The following is a 14698-nucleotide window of genomic DNA, read 5'->3' on the forward strand; positions in this document are numbered from 1 at the left end:
TCCCTTGCCCCACTCCAGAGCCCGTACCCCCACCCCAGAGCCAGTACCACCTCCTGCACCCCAACCCCCTGCCTCAACCCACAGCCCCCTCCCACACTCCGAATCCCTTGGCCCCACCCCCCAGCCTGGAGTCCTGTCCTGCACCCCAAGACTCTCATCCCCAGCCCCACCCCAGAGCCTGCACCCCCAGCCGAAGCCCTGACCCCCTCCCACACCCTAACCTCCTAACCCAGAACCAGTGAAAATGAGCGAGGGGGGGGAGAGCGAGCCACCGAGGAAGGGGGAAATGTAGTGAGCAGGGCCCTGGGGCAGGGACAGGGCTGGGGTGTTTGGTTTTATGCAATTAGAAAATTGGCAGCCCTAAGCTTATACAGACAAAGCAGCTCAGCAGCCATTCTTCTTTCTGTTCCTCAATAGATGAAAGCAGAGAGTTCCTTAGTTGTTAAAGCATTAGGCCACAGGACTTAGATTTGTACCAAACGTTGAACCCTCTCTGGATTCTATACTTAGTGTACTTTATAAAAGTGTGTGGGAGAAGGTTTAAATATTGGGGATATCCAAGAAGCCTCCTGGAACATCCTCCTTCCACTCCACTCAGAGGCCTACGCTCCTGCTATTTAGCTTATCATCCTGAGAGGAAAGGGTGATGGTCTTCTTTCCCCTCCCATAGCCTACTAGGCCCAGTGAGCCTCTCCCTGTGGGTTTCACTACCCCACTGGTGTTCATCTGCCTTTCTAAACACTTATATATAGATGGTCAAAAATTCAAAACCATTTTTCCTGAAGATTATTTCATTCTTCTGGTTTTGGAAATGGAGTGAAATTTTTATTTTTCAAAAATTGCCATGAATCTTTTCAGACAGAAATATTTTCATTTCTGAAAAATCAGATTTTTTCCAAAAACAAAAAAAAGTTTGAGTTTCAAAATAGAAACATGTTGAAAACAAAATGTTGACTATGAAAGTCCCACCATGTGACTAAGTCAACCAACCAAATACTGACTATGAAAAAATTCCCAAACCCAAGAAATCACACTGCTATTACAGTTCCTTTTTTAAAAAATTGCCCACATTTCCTCTTTTAAGCATGAACATTTTCAACCAGCTCTACTGCAACTAATCTAGGCCAAGTTCTGGTTGGGTTTCACTTTGTCTAAATTGGTTCATCCTTCCCCTTCATACTAACAATAGTAATGAACACTTCTTAGTAATGTATTTACTAAGCATGATCCCATCTCAGAGAATACAAATGCTGACTATAGGGAGTATTGCAGACATCAGGCCATATTAGAAGATCCAGACACATTCTTCCACAAGAAGCAAAATATACATATATATTCTTTTGAGTCTCTTCATTTTTGGTGAAACAGGGTCTGAACCTCAGATCTGAATCCAGTTCTAGAGTTTCTCAACTCTGTTGTGTATTTGAATTCAGGTTTTTGGGTCGGGCCCACCTCCAGGTTGTGTGTGTGTGCACATTCGGTTGATCTGAGGTATCTAATCTTTCCATTTTATCTCATGGGTGTGACAAAATTGACACAATCCTCTCCCAGCACTGACTCTAACCGTGTAAAATATACCACAATGGGCCATGTATTATTTTACAAGAGCTTCCTAAATGAGTCGACAGGGGTGGAATTAAAGTTGGTTTTGGCATATGCAATGGCATATTTTACATGGCTATGTTTGTCTAAGAGATTGTATGGACTATGAATATATTGGAATGTTTATCTTGCCTTAACTGTTCATTTCCGGACTTAAAATGCATAGATTTTTTTTAAATATGCAGTTCCTTCGTAGATACACAGATAGCAACCTGCACTGAGAGAGCCTTTTGTCTGTTAATTTCCATGGTTTAAAAACACATGAAAACAGTGACCTCTCCCTGCCTTTAGATCTGGAGCAAAATAATTCATTAATTAATGCCTAATTAATTTCATTTGGTGACCCCTAGTTCTTATGTTATGAGAAGTAGTAAACAACAATTCCTTATCTATTTTCTCTACACCAAAAAGAAAAGGAGTACTTGTGGCCCCTTAGAGACTAACAAATTTATTTGAGCATAAGCATCTGATGAAGTGAGCTGTAGCTCACGAAAGCTTATGCTCAGATAAATTTGTTAGTCTCTAAGGGGCCACAAGTACTCCTTTTCTTTTTGCGGATACAGACTAACACAGCTGCTACTCTTTCTCTATACCAGTCATGATTTTATAGACCTCAATCATATCTCCCATTACCTGTCTCTTTTCCAAGCTGAAAAGTCCCAGTCTTATTAATCTCTTCTCATACAGAAGCCTTCCCTAATAATTTTTGTTACCCTTTTCTGAACCTTTTCCAATTCCAATATATCTTTTTTGAGATGGGGCGACCACATCTGCACACAGTATTCAAGATGTGGGCATACCATGGATTTATATAGAGGCTACATGATATTTTCTGTCCTATTATCTATCCCATTCTTAATTATTCTCAGCATTCTGTTAGCTTTTTTGACTGCCACTGCACATTGAGTGGATGTTTTCAGAGAACTATCCACAATGACTCCAAAATCTCTTTCTTGAGTAGTAACAGCTAATTTAGACCCCATCATTTTATATGTATAGTTAAGATTATGCTTTCCAATTTGCATTACTTTGCATTTATCAACATTAAATTTTGTCTGCCATTTTGTTGCCCAGTCACCTAGTTTTGAGAGATCCTTTTGTAGCTCTTTGCAGTCTGCGTGGGATGTCACTATCTTGAGTAGTTTTGTATCATCTGCAAATTCAAATTTTGCCACCTCACTGTTTACCCCTTTTTTCAGATCATTTATGAATATGTTGAATAGGACTGGTCCCTGAACAGACCCCTGGGGGCCACCACTATTTACCTCTCTCCATTCTGAAAACTGACCATTTATACCTACCCTTTGTCTCCTATATTTTAACCAGTTACCAACCCATGAGAGCACCTTCCCTCTTTATACTGTGGCAGCTTACTTTACGTAAGAGTCTTTGGTGAGGGACCTTGTCAAAGACTTTCTAAAGGTCTAAGTACACTATATCCACTAGATCCCCTTGGTCCACATGCTTGTTGACCCCCTCAAAGAATTCTTGTAGATTGGCAAGGCATGATTTCCCTTTACAAAAACCATGTTGACTCTTCCTCAACAAATTATGTTCATTTTTATGTCTGACAATATTGTTCTTTATTATAGTTTCAACCAGTATGCCCAGTACTGAAGTCAGGCTTACAGGCCTGTAATTGCTGGGATCACCTCTGGAGCCCTTCTTAAAAATTGGCGTCACATTAGCTATCCTCCAGTCATACCCAGTCAAAAGGAAGCCATATAAATGGAATGTGGGTAAAGAAAACACAAGCAGTATGAGAGATGGAACAAATCACAGCTTAAATCAGATAGTCTCAAAATTGATTAAAAACCTGCAAGATTTCAGCTTGTAATCTATTCACAATATACCAAAAACAAAGCTCTGAGCAAAGGCAATGTTGTATTGTATCTAGAAAAGATGTCAGCTCTTCATTTACATACGGATACCCATACTAACTGAACCCACCCCACCCACACACCTATCTACAGCAAACAATAGCTACATTGTGTGCATGAAAACTTGTATATACATTTCTATATAAACAGTATATTACAATGCCGTATCAAGCCCCGTGTTTGCCCGTTTATTCTGTTTATCTCTATACAGTTCTGTGTGTACATGTATAATGATCAGAGGACACAATTGTATAGCTTCCTATCCACCTACCAGCCCCAAAGCCACAAACAAACAGCAGAAACCCACACAAAGCCCGAATCAATGGGCTTTGTGCGGGATACTAAGTGGGAATCGAGGAGGCTGGGATTCAGTACTTCCAACCCACATGTGGCTGCCATACAGCTCCTCTGCAGACACGACCCCAGCCAAAGGCAGGAATAGAGGCCCTCGCCACTTTACACCTCCTGTATGGGGTGTTAGGGCCACTGAATATGCAAAGCTGGAGATCCCATAGCCCTTCCCCAGACCACCCTCTCTTGGTCCTCCCAAACCTTTACTGAGTGCTGGTCTGTTTGGGGCTGGCAGGCAGCTCCCTTCCACAGTGCACAGGAAATGATCTGATGAAGTGAGCTGTAGCTCACAAAAGCTTATGCTCAAATAAATTTGTTAGTCTCTAAGGTGCCACAAGTACTCCTTTTCTTTTAGAGACCCCAGCATGTCCCCAATCTTCCTGCAGTCCCTTGAGTTACTTCAGTGATGTGGAGATCCTTGCCAGGCCCTCTCTACCATGTGTGAAATTTACTGAGACAGAATTGGACTCCGGCACTCATGGTCATTAAGGATCCCATCTCACTATTATAATGGGCCTGATTTTGATACCTTTACACATGTTGACTAGCACCTTAGTCTTAAAGTAATCTCACTGATTCCAGTGGGACTGCTCATGAAGTAAGTGTTACTCAGTGTAGGTAAGGATATCAGCAGCTGGTCCTACAAGAGAAGTGTTAGCCACAGTGTCTTGGTCAAAAATCTAGCTTGGGTAATTGCATTGAATCTACCTAAACTCTCCACTTCCCCTCCTAGTATTGCTAGACTAAAATTGCTGCTCTAATCTGGGTGAAATGTAATGACCTGTGTTTATGTAGATGGTCAGACTAAATGATCATAACAGTCCATTCTGCCCCTTAAAATCTATGAACTAATGTAGTCTTCCCCAGAGGTGGCTGCATTTCGTTGCTGAGTATGTGATCTTTAAATTCTAATACCTAGTTTAGCTCTTTAGGCTCTTACAGAATGAAAGGTGCAATATACATGTAAAGTATTTGTAACTGATGTTGCATGTCTGAGTTGATGCCTCAGTTCTGTTGAAATAACAGGCTCAACTGGAATTATTTAATCTAAGATTATCAATCAGAGATTAGTACAGCAGTATATAGAATACAGAATGAAATAGATACATTACCACCCTTTATTGTCAGACTAAGATCAGGATGAGTCTCTCCCCTGCATCTGGAAGGGACGCGCAATCTTCATTGCCCCAACTAAGTTTCCATACCAGTATCATTATATAGGGTTTCAGACAAAGGAAACTTCGTTGCCAAGAATATTGTCCCAGAAACATATGTTGTGATGTCATTTCTATAGAGTCTCCGTTTACCTGATTTGTGTGTGAAGGCACGATTATTTACAGCTAAGAGGACTAACAATTCTTTAAGATAAACTCGCTCAGTGGGTCCTTCTTACCACAGGTGCCGGCTTCCTCCGGGCCCCAGCAGTGCTCAGCCCCCCGCCCAGTTCCGCCCCCTCCTCCCCCACGCTGTCTGCATACCACGAAACAGCTGATCGCCGCAGGCGGGAGGCACTAGGAGGGAGGGGTAGAAGTTGATCGGCGGGGCCGCAGGCGGACGGGAGGCACTGGGGGGGGGAAGCTGGCTGCCAGTGTGTGCTAAGCACCCACTAATTTTTTTTCCTGGATGCTCCAGCCCTGGAATACCCACGGAGTCGGCGCCTGTTCTTCTTACCCCACAATCATTCTTCCCTCTTGATTCCCCAATGGAAAACAGTTGCTGTAAAAATCATCCCTTATTAGTTTCCCAAGTAAGCATTTTATATATATGTATGTATGTTAAGGAGATGGTTTCCGAGAATATCTGGAGTTTTATAAACATGTAGGCACCCAAGAATTATTAAATACAGCACAGTGAATAAATTCCGGAAAAGGCTTACTTATCAATCAAGGAGCAGTGTTCTGGGCCTTAGAATTCAGACATACTCTTTGTTGAAGATTCTAAAGAATAGTTAATATATGTAAATAAATCAAATATACCGGAAAAAATAATTAAAAACATTCATATTTACTGACAGGGGTACTAACACAGAGAATATTCTAAATTAAGATTAAAACACATCCACTCACATGGGTTTGACAACAGATAAATAGTTTAAAACACTGAGGAAGTGGAATTAAAAACAAGCTCTAAATTAAACTCTTTCCTCAGTGTTTCACTCTTTGCTATGCTGATAGTTTAATTTTTTATATAGATAAAATGGGGATTTTAAGCAAATTTTTTATTGATATTTTTAGTGAAAATTGCATAGAAGGGAAGGTTTTTTTCAGTTCTGTTGGTAAGATCACAGACTATTTGACAAATGAGATACTACTTAATTTGAGCAAGGATGTGTTCTGATAATTGGGCCTACAAATTTACCTGCATTGTGAGTGGAACTGTCAGATATTGGGCCTAAATGGTGGATACAGTAATAAGGGGATGGGCTCCACCCATCACTCCCTTTTTGAGTTCTTAAAAGAAATAGATTTAGTGGATAAAGTATGAAAGAACAAAAAGAACAGCTGGGAAGAACAGACAGAGGCTACTGGAGTGAGCTTCACCATCACAGGTGTCTCTACCACAGTTTCCTAGGACCCCTAGCCTTCATCATCTTAATCTTGAGAGGTGTCCTGACCAGAATGGGCCAAAGAGAGGGACCTGATGACATTGTCACCCCTACCAGTTCCAGCTGAATCCCAAACTCCACCTGGATTGACAGTTCTTACCATCTTTGCTCCCATCTAAGAGACTGCCAAACAAGGGGGGTTTTCCTTCTAAGACTGGACGTTGACAGCAGCAACAGTGACGTTTCCAACCCATCTTAAATAACTAATTCTCTTTCCCCCAAAAGGACAATTACTACCACCTTTGATACCACCTAAGAGATGGTCAAACAACAGGGTATTTTCCTTCTAAAACATATCTACAGATAAAGGGAAAGGGAACAAGGAACACTGTTAACATAAAAGCCTTATTTAATATTTTGCATTTCAAATACTTTAACTCTTTCCCCATCTTTTCTTTATCTTCAACAAAAGGTTAAAAGGATTTTTAATGATGTTTTTGCCACAGTGCTAAGCAGCTGAGCTCTTTGTATACCAAGCCTCGGACCTTGTTTAACACTGTTTAATGTTGGGCAGTGACTGGATTATGTTAACACTTTTGGACCATTTATTCCATCTAAATTAATACAACAGGTGGCAGGAGCCTCAGACACAAAGGATTAGATTGAACAGATTACACTTAGCCTGTAATAAGAGGAAGTGTGGAGCCGCATTGCTGCAGGGGTCCTGTGTCCACAGGAAAAGTGCATACACTGCTATATTCCTTCATGGGGTGCAGCACACTCCTGTTGTGTGGAGTTCTGTCTCCTCCTGGAGACAGAGAGAGCAGTCACTGGGCTCCCACAGGCAAAAGGACACGCATTATGTTAGCCCCTTATATGGTACATACAATGGTGGGCAAGGTTCCTTACTCTGTCTCTCCCCCACAGACCACTGGCTAACTGCCAGAGGACTAGAGAGGATCTAGCCCTAAGTAAGACAATAACATGACAACAAGAATGCCAGTAGACTACCAAGGAGAGCAGTATAGAAAGGATAGGGGTGGAAAATATCACCCATATCTAAATTCCACAAATAATCCCTTAAACACAGGCATCCCTGAAAAGTTAGTGGTCTGAAGTCAGTTCTTCATGTGATGGTATTGTGAAATCACCACTACTTCTGATCAATTTCTCTTTTCTTCAGAACGAGGCCTCTATCTGAAACAATAAGAAAAGCCAAACAAGAATACAAAGATTTTTAGTTTTCTTTTTTTCCTCTCGCTCTCATTTTCGTGTTTTAAGAGGATTTCTGTGAGTGAACACTTTAATGCTCCCAAAAATGAGATTGTTATGTGAAAACATATTGCATATTTATGCCCAATTAGTGTATAAGTGTTCAGTGCTCAAAACTGGCAGGTGAGGGACTCAATTTAGATCAGTGCTGGCCACCGCTTCCCACGGCTCCCATTGGCCAAGAAACGGCGAACCGCAGCCACTGGGAGCTGCGGGCAGCCGTGCTTGTGGACAGTCAATGTAAACACTGTCTCGCGGCCCGCCAGTGGATTACCCTGATGGGCCGCATGCGGCCCACAGGCCACAGGGTTGCTCACCACTGATATAGACTGACCCCATCCTCTTGCATCCCATCGGTGGGGCCCTACCAAATTCACGGCCCTGAAAAACACATCACAGACTGTGAAATCTGGTCTCCCCCGTGAAATCTGGCTATTATAGTGGGGTGGTGGTATTGCCACCCTTACTTCTGTAACTGCCTGCAGAGCTGGGCAGCTGGAGAGTGATGGCTGCTGGCCAGGCACCCAGCTGTGATGGCAGCACGGCCACCAGCAGCAGCGCAGAAGTAAAGATGCTAATACCACACCACGCCACCCTCACTTATGTGCGGCTGCTGGCGGCGGCGCTGCCTTCAGAGCTGGGCTCCCGGCCAGCAGCCACCACTCTCCAGCCACCCAGCTCTGAAGGTGATGCAGAAGTAAGGGTGGCAACACGACAACCTCCTTTCAATAGCCTTGCAACAGCCCACCCCCCGCAATGACCCCCTTTTGGGTCAGGACACCCATGGTTACAACGCTATGAAATTTCAGATTTAAATATCTGAAACTGTGAAATTTAAGATTTTAAAAATCCTATGAGCATGAAATTTATCAAAATGGACCATGAATTTGGTAGGGCCTATCAGACTGCTCTGGGACTGGTCAGACAGCCCCTTGACAATTGGCACAAATTTGGTTCCAAAAATATAGAAAATAAACCACTTGAATGTATTGCTCACCCAATGAAAGGAAATAAATTCACTCAAGGGAAATCTGAAATAACTTTCTAGCTATTATAACAAAGGAGATAAACAGATTAACAATCATGTTTGCAAAAGAATAGAAGCCGATAGCTTTCAGATTAAGTTGTTTGTTAAGGGCCCAATCCTATACTCTTTGCATAGGTAAATCTTCAGTGGAAGTTTTGCCCTTGTGAGTAGAATGGGACTGGGCTCAACACTTGACAGCGCAAGGATAACAAACTTAATAAATAATTTATTAAGCAATAGGAGTGACAAATTCTATAAGTACGTTTTAGGAGTCACACCAAGGTCTAGTAATCAACTCAACATTGCTGCCCCGTTCTGACAGCAACAAAGTTCCTCACTTTTGGGTACAAAGGAATTGATTTAGTCATTTGCTTTTCATATAAAAGAAGAAGGTTTCAGCTACCTAAGCTTTTCTTATGGTTTGATGCAGCTCCCACTGAAGCCAGTGAAAGGACTCCCATTGATTTCCGTGTGTGCTGCATCAGACTCTTAGGTTGCATTGACAAAATTGTGTGTAGGACAAGAAACTGAATTCCTTTACCTGAAATGTGAAGTTTTCTCCATGTGATGGTAGGAAGAAGTCTATCATGAATTGCTGGATGTTAACTTGTAACACAGACCACTTCTGCTTGCTCCTGCAAAATATATGAAGCAAAGGATGAACAAAGTGCTAACCCATTATACTTTGATGGATCATGACTTCCAGAAAGAAACTCCAATAAATGGAGTATGGATGGATTTTGAGAAAAATGAGCTTTGCTATGGTAGGCCAAAATATTTATTACAGGGTCAGTAATGTTTTTTCAATTAACAAGTGATCCTCAAAACAAATGGGGGAGGCGAAAAGAGTTCTTAATGTTGACGAATAGCACACTGTCAAAGAACTCAGTGCAGGAAACAAGCCAGGGATTTAAAAAAGTCATTCACCCATTTGATACTAGTGAACAGGAAGATTTTCCTGGTGAGCAGGAGGGCACATCCCATCAATATGTGCAGAGTATAAACTGTCTGAGGTAGGGAGTGGAAACAGGCTGAGTTAGTTAGGGATGGCCAATAAATTACTTGGAAAACTGGATTTTTGATTAAGTGACACTTTTCTAGAAAACAGCCTAATTTCCATGACACATTTGACTTTTTTCAACCCCCACCACCCCCAAATACTTGAAGACTGAAAAAATGTTGGCCAAAAATGAATCTATTTGATTCAGAAATGCTGCCAGGTACCTCATAGGAGTTATAGTTCAACTGCCTCTTGCCCCCATTCTCCCTGCCTCGACTATATTTCCCATGATGCAACTCAATAAGAGGGGCGATGGTGGTGCATCATGGGAGATTTAGTCCAGTCCATGTTCCAACTAGTCTAATCAGTTGTGTATCTGTGGAAGCAGAGCTGCGCCGGTTTGAAGATGACGTGCCCTGACTGAGTGCCAGTATCAGGAGGCTTTATGCCTTTGTAAAGCATTCTGCATCTTGAACTGTGTAGAGAGTGCACTGGGTAGATGGACTTGCCAGACCCTCATGCTACCTGCCTCTATGCCTTCCTTGCTGCCCTCCATACTTGCCTGTCCTTTCCCGCCTCAGTGCAACATAGTAAACAATGGCAACAGAATTCCCATACAGAACAACCAAATAATGTCCACTGAGTCAGGACTTGCCTTTGATTAGCCACAATAGGGTAACCTTGGGAGCAAGGGGGTGGACTATAGTGAACAAGCCAGAGCATGGAAATGGGGAGGAGAGGTGGTTCCTTTTTGATCATTAAAAGCAAGAAGTCCCTCCTCTCCCCCCCCCCCCCCAAAAAAAAAAAACCTGCAAAGGGAATTCATTTTTTCCCTTGTCAATATGTAACTATGCCCCCTGCATGGGTCATTTGTGGGGAATGAACACCGGACCTCTGGATCAAAAAGCATGAGGCCCTATTTGCTTGAGCTAAATGATCAGATCCTCAGCTGATCTAAATTGTCAGAGCTCTATTGACTTCAATGGAGCTATGACTGTTTACACCAGCTGATGATCTACCTATAAACTAGCCTACTCTTTTGGAAGCAGTCGCAGGCTCATACATCTCTATATATGGTCCAGCCACTAAAAGGATCAAAGACCTACACTCTGCCAGTCAGGACTGCATATATGCAGAACATCATTTTCTCTTGGTCATTGAAGTAACTAGCTGAACATGGTAGCTGTAGAACACATGCAGGTGTGGCTCAAAGATTTTGTCAGCATGAGTCTCAGAAGATCTACATAGCTCCTGAGTGATGAACCCACACACAAGTGATGTATGCAGGTCATCCCAAATAGATGCCAATAAAATCTTTTTAGCAAAGTACACCATTCTGTTTTCTCCATTTGCCACATTTTACATTAAAAATATTTAGCAGTTATGTTCACAGCATACAATACACCACAGAAATATTTATCTTCTTTTTATTAGTACTGTTTTTGTATCCTTCCACATTACATGCCTTGGAATCATGTCTGACAAAACAGACCACAAAGGCAGACAATACAGTATGAAAATTCTAACTATGGAAAAGCTATCTTAGGCTATTAACAGTGGTGTCAGGATTTTAAGCTCTGATCATACCTCTCAAAGAAACCTCTTTCTAAGGAACGTCTTTCAATTTAATCCCATAATTCCCTACATTCCTCACAGATTTGGTGTCCCTCTCATTTTTTTTTTATGTTTCACAGGATACAAACAGAGAAGCCAAATAAAAACAAAATACTCGTACTGGAAGATTGCAACATAACACTACATTATTTCTTAGAAATCAGAATGATAAAAGAACCCAGAAAAAGAGAGAGACAAAGCAGGCTGCTCCCTAAAACAGAGAAGCATAACTCATCTCACCTAACTCTAGGCTGTCTGTCTGCTGACAAACTGTGCTAGGCCCAGACTACATGCTTCCCTACAGACCCCATAACCTGCAAGCAGGACCAAGAAACCTCTTACTCTTAAAGTAATAATGTTAAAATTTGTACATGGTCTTCAATACACCGCCCTTTTGTTTGAAATTATTTAAGACAGAAGTAACGGGGTCATTACACTAAATAGGTGAATCCCACAGCACTGTAATGTACCTGCATGAATAATTTTATGCCCCTTTTTGGTCTTTGTCACATTTGTGCCTTGGCAAGTTGAGAGGTATGGGTCTAATATCACACAGACTATCAGAGTTAGAAACAAATTGATTTCCCCACTGGAAAGATTGGTGTAATAATGGTGTCTATCAGGCCGACCCCAATTGTGAGCACAACTGTTAGAAAGTGGGTGAAAGTTCACAAAATGTTACCATCACCTATAACAAGTGTGGACAGAAAAAGATATGAAAGGGAGACAGAGACTGGACTAGTTCAGACAGAAAGCTCTACTGATCCAACCCCAGGGCTGTGTTGAGATCATATCTGGTTAATAAGAGAATGGAAATTAATGGACCAAAATTGATGTGCTGGAAATCAGGACTAACTGGTGGACAAGTAATGAGGGTATGAGCTATTCTACCCAGCGCCACCCTTTTAGGGTTCTTATAAAAGGGACTCTCCGGGGATCAAATAGGGAATAGACTCCTGGGGGAATCTCTTGAGCAAAGGCCAACAGGCTTCTGCTTCATTCCAGAGACTGTCCTTCGCTGGTGGACCTTGATCATCAGTATGTCTAGACCAGCACACCAGTGAGGACGCCTGACGATCACTGCTGGACCAGTGAGGATCCCAGACTGATATACGTGAGATTCTACCCTGTCTTTCTTTTCCTTTGCGTCCACTACTATCTTCCTCTGGGGCTCTGTCTGCTAGCTTTACACCTGAGCCAGAGACCAGTCGCACCACCTGATACCAGCACAACAAGATTAAATGGCTCATTGAAGTCCATGCAGCCTGAGATGGATAAAGGAGAGGGACCTGACCGGACCAGCCATATGACATCCCAGACCAGGGAAGTGAGCCAGAGTCCAGAGCAATAGCTGTCATGGCCAACCTGACAGCCCAAAGCATCCACCTGTGACTGACCATCCCTTTGTATTGTGAGAATGTCAACAAAAGCCTTATTTCTCCCACCTTTACTATCCTTTTTCTTCCTTCCTTTTTCTTTCTGTTTTGCCAGAAGCAGAAAAAGTAAACACCATTCTCAGAGGTCAACTCAATATACAACAGAACTAATCCTTTCTTCTCCACTAAGATGGACTGTTTGACAAAATATGAGACTTTAACCAATATCCTCGCTCTAAAAAGGACTTTGATAAGTTTGGATTAAGTTTGTTTTGCATAACCACTCTATTGCAAGATGTTTTTTCTCTTGTGTGACCTAATCAATACATTTCCAAACTTTGGCCTTTTTTTTTTGTTTGTTTGTACCCTGGGATTAAGCTGACCAAGGTCTCTCTGCTCATCATAACCCCAAACCATATTGGACTATTTGGTGTTGTACAGTGACAGGGTCAGGTTAATACCTTTGACTCCCTGGGCTCACCTATTCCATTGAAATTAACACAACAGTTCTTTACTTCCTAATGTGAAGTGGTTTTCTTCTCTATAGGCCAAATGGATTGTGAGCTATCCTTTCACTGGTTCAGGAGTGAATATCGCCTGCTCTGGGCCTTGGCCCAGTGGAAGTCTTGAAGCGGAAATTATATATTTGGAGGGAAAATATTGCTCTGGCAAGTTGTTTTATTAGAAATATGCAGCGACAGTTTGAAGCTGCTCAGAGGTTTGGAATGTCCCCAAGGAAAAGAGCTCAGGTGAGGTAGTCAAAGGTGTATGATTAATGCAGTTTGTCACAGGAGTTTTCATTTTATCAAATGGATATCACCACCACATATATGATATACTTGGTTAGATTTTCTAATCAAAAGAAAAAGATACTCTAGGTGGAGCCTGGTCTGGCAAAGCATTATCTGAACCTACTGCACAAACATAGAATAGGGTATAAAATGAACCCTTCTGAATGTAAGGGGTACTTATCCGAGATCCAAATTCTCTCTCTTTTCTTTTTGAAAACTCCACACTGCAATGGACCAGAAGGGGATCCAGTTACTGTCAGTCATCCTCATTTTAGGGCTCAGTGCACTGACTGAAGGAGCAGAACCCCCAGGTAAGTATATTTATTTGCTATTGCATTCAGAAGTACTTACATGGGCCTGATGCTGCTGATTTCAATAGCAGCAAGAGCAGAACTCCTATTTGTGTACAATAAAATATTAACATTTCATCTCAAGGTATTGTTCCATGACCCTGATCCGGCTGCTACTGAACTCAATAGCAAAAATCCCCCTGACTTCACTGGGAGCAAGATTAACATTCATACGCTTAGCAAAACAAGCAGCAACCTACAAAAAGGAGTAGTAATAGACATCGAACCTGGTACTAGAAAACCAGAAAGATCTTGCCTCATGATGTGCTATTGTAGCCAATTCTCTGCAAAAAGCACACTGTTTATTTTAACTTATACCACACTGTTGTGCCAATACAAGCAGAAAGTTGTATATAAATACTGCATAATCAGACAAAGAAATCCAATTAGACAACCCAAGAAATGGGCAGCAAGTAACTAGGTTTGATGCATTTAGACAGCTTTTATTGAACCAATCTATTACTGATGCCTCTACTGTAAGATTAGAATGTTAAAATTCCAGCTATTACAATTTGCATCTGATCCCTTATTTTACAATAACCTGACTACCATGGTTTTGCATCTTCACAACTAAATTAATTTGCATGGAACCCTTCTCTCTCTCTTTCTTTCTAAAAGATCAGCAAAGGTGTCAAAATTTTCTGGATCTGGAATAGTATATGATGTTACATTCTTACTCCTGGGCCTGATCCAAAGTTTACTGAACTCAGTGGGCCTCATTCCATTACCTGAATGGGCTTTGGGGGAGGACACTAATTCTTAATGGGTGAAACCCTGGTCCCACTGAAGTCAATGGAAGTTTTGCCATTGACCTCAATGGAGCCAGTATCTTCATACTGTTGAAAAGCTGTAGACCAAATGATTTCTGGCTTCAGTGGGTCATGGAGAAT

At 41.8% G+C, this 14698-nt stretch overlaps 1 protein-coding gene across 1 annotated transcript in view; it reads left to right on the forward strand.

Annotated features, from left to right (window-relative positions):
* TFF2 (trefoil factor 2) overlaps positions 1-14698 on the forward strand; it is a 74187-nt gene that overhangs the window by 37106 nt on the left and 22383 nt on the right. The window lies entirely within an intron of this gene.

Source organism: Lepidochelys kempii, chromosome 1 (genome assembly GCF_965140265.1).
Source record: "Lepidochelys kempii isolate rLepKem1 chromosome 1, rLepKem1.hap2, whole genome shotgun sequence".
NCBI lineage: Eukaryota > Metazoa > Chordata > Testudines > Cheloniidae > Lepidochelys > Lepidochelys kempii.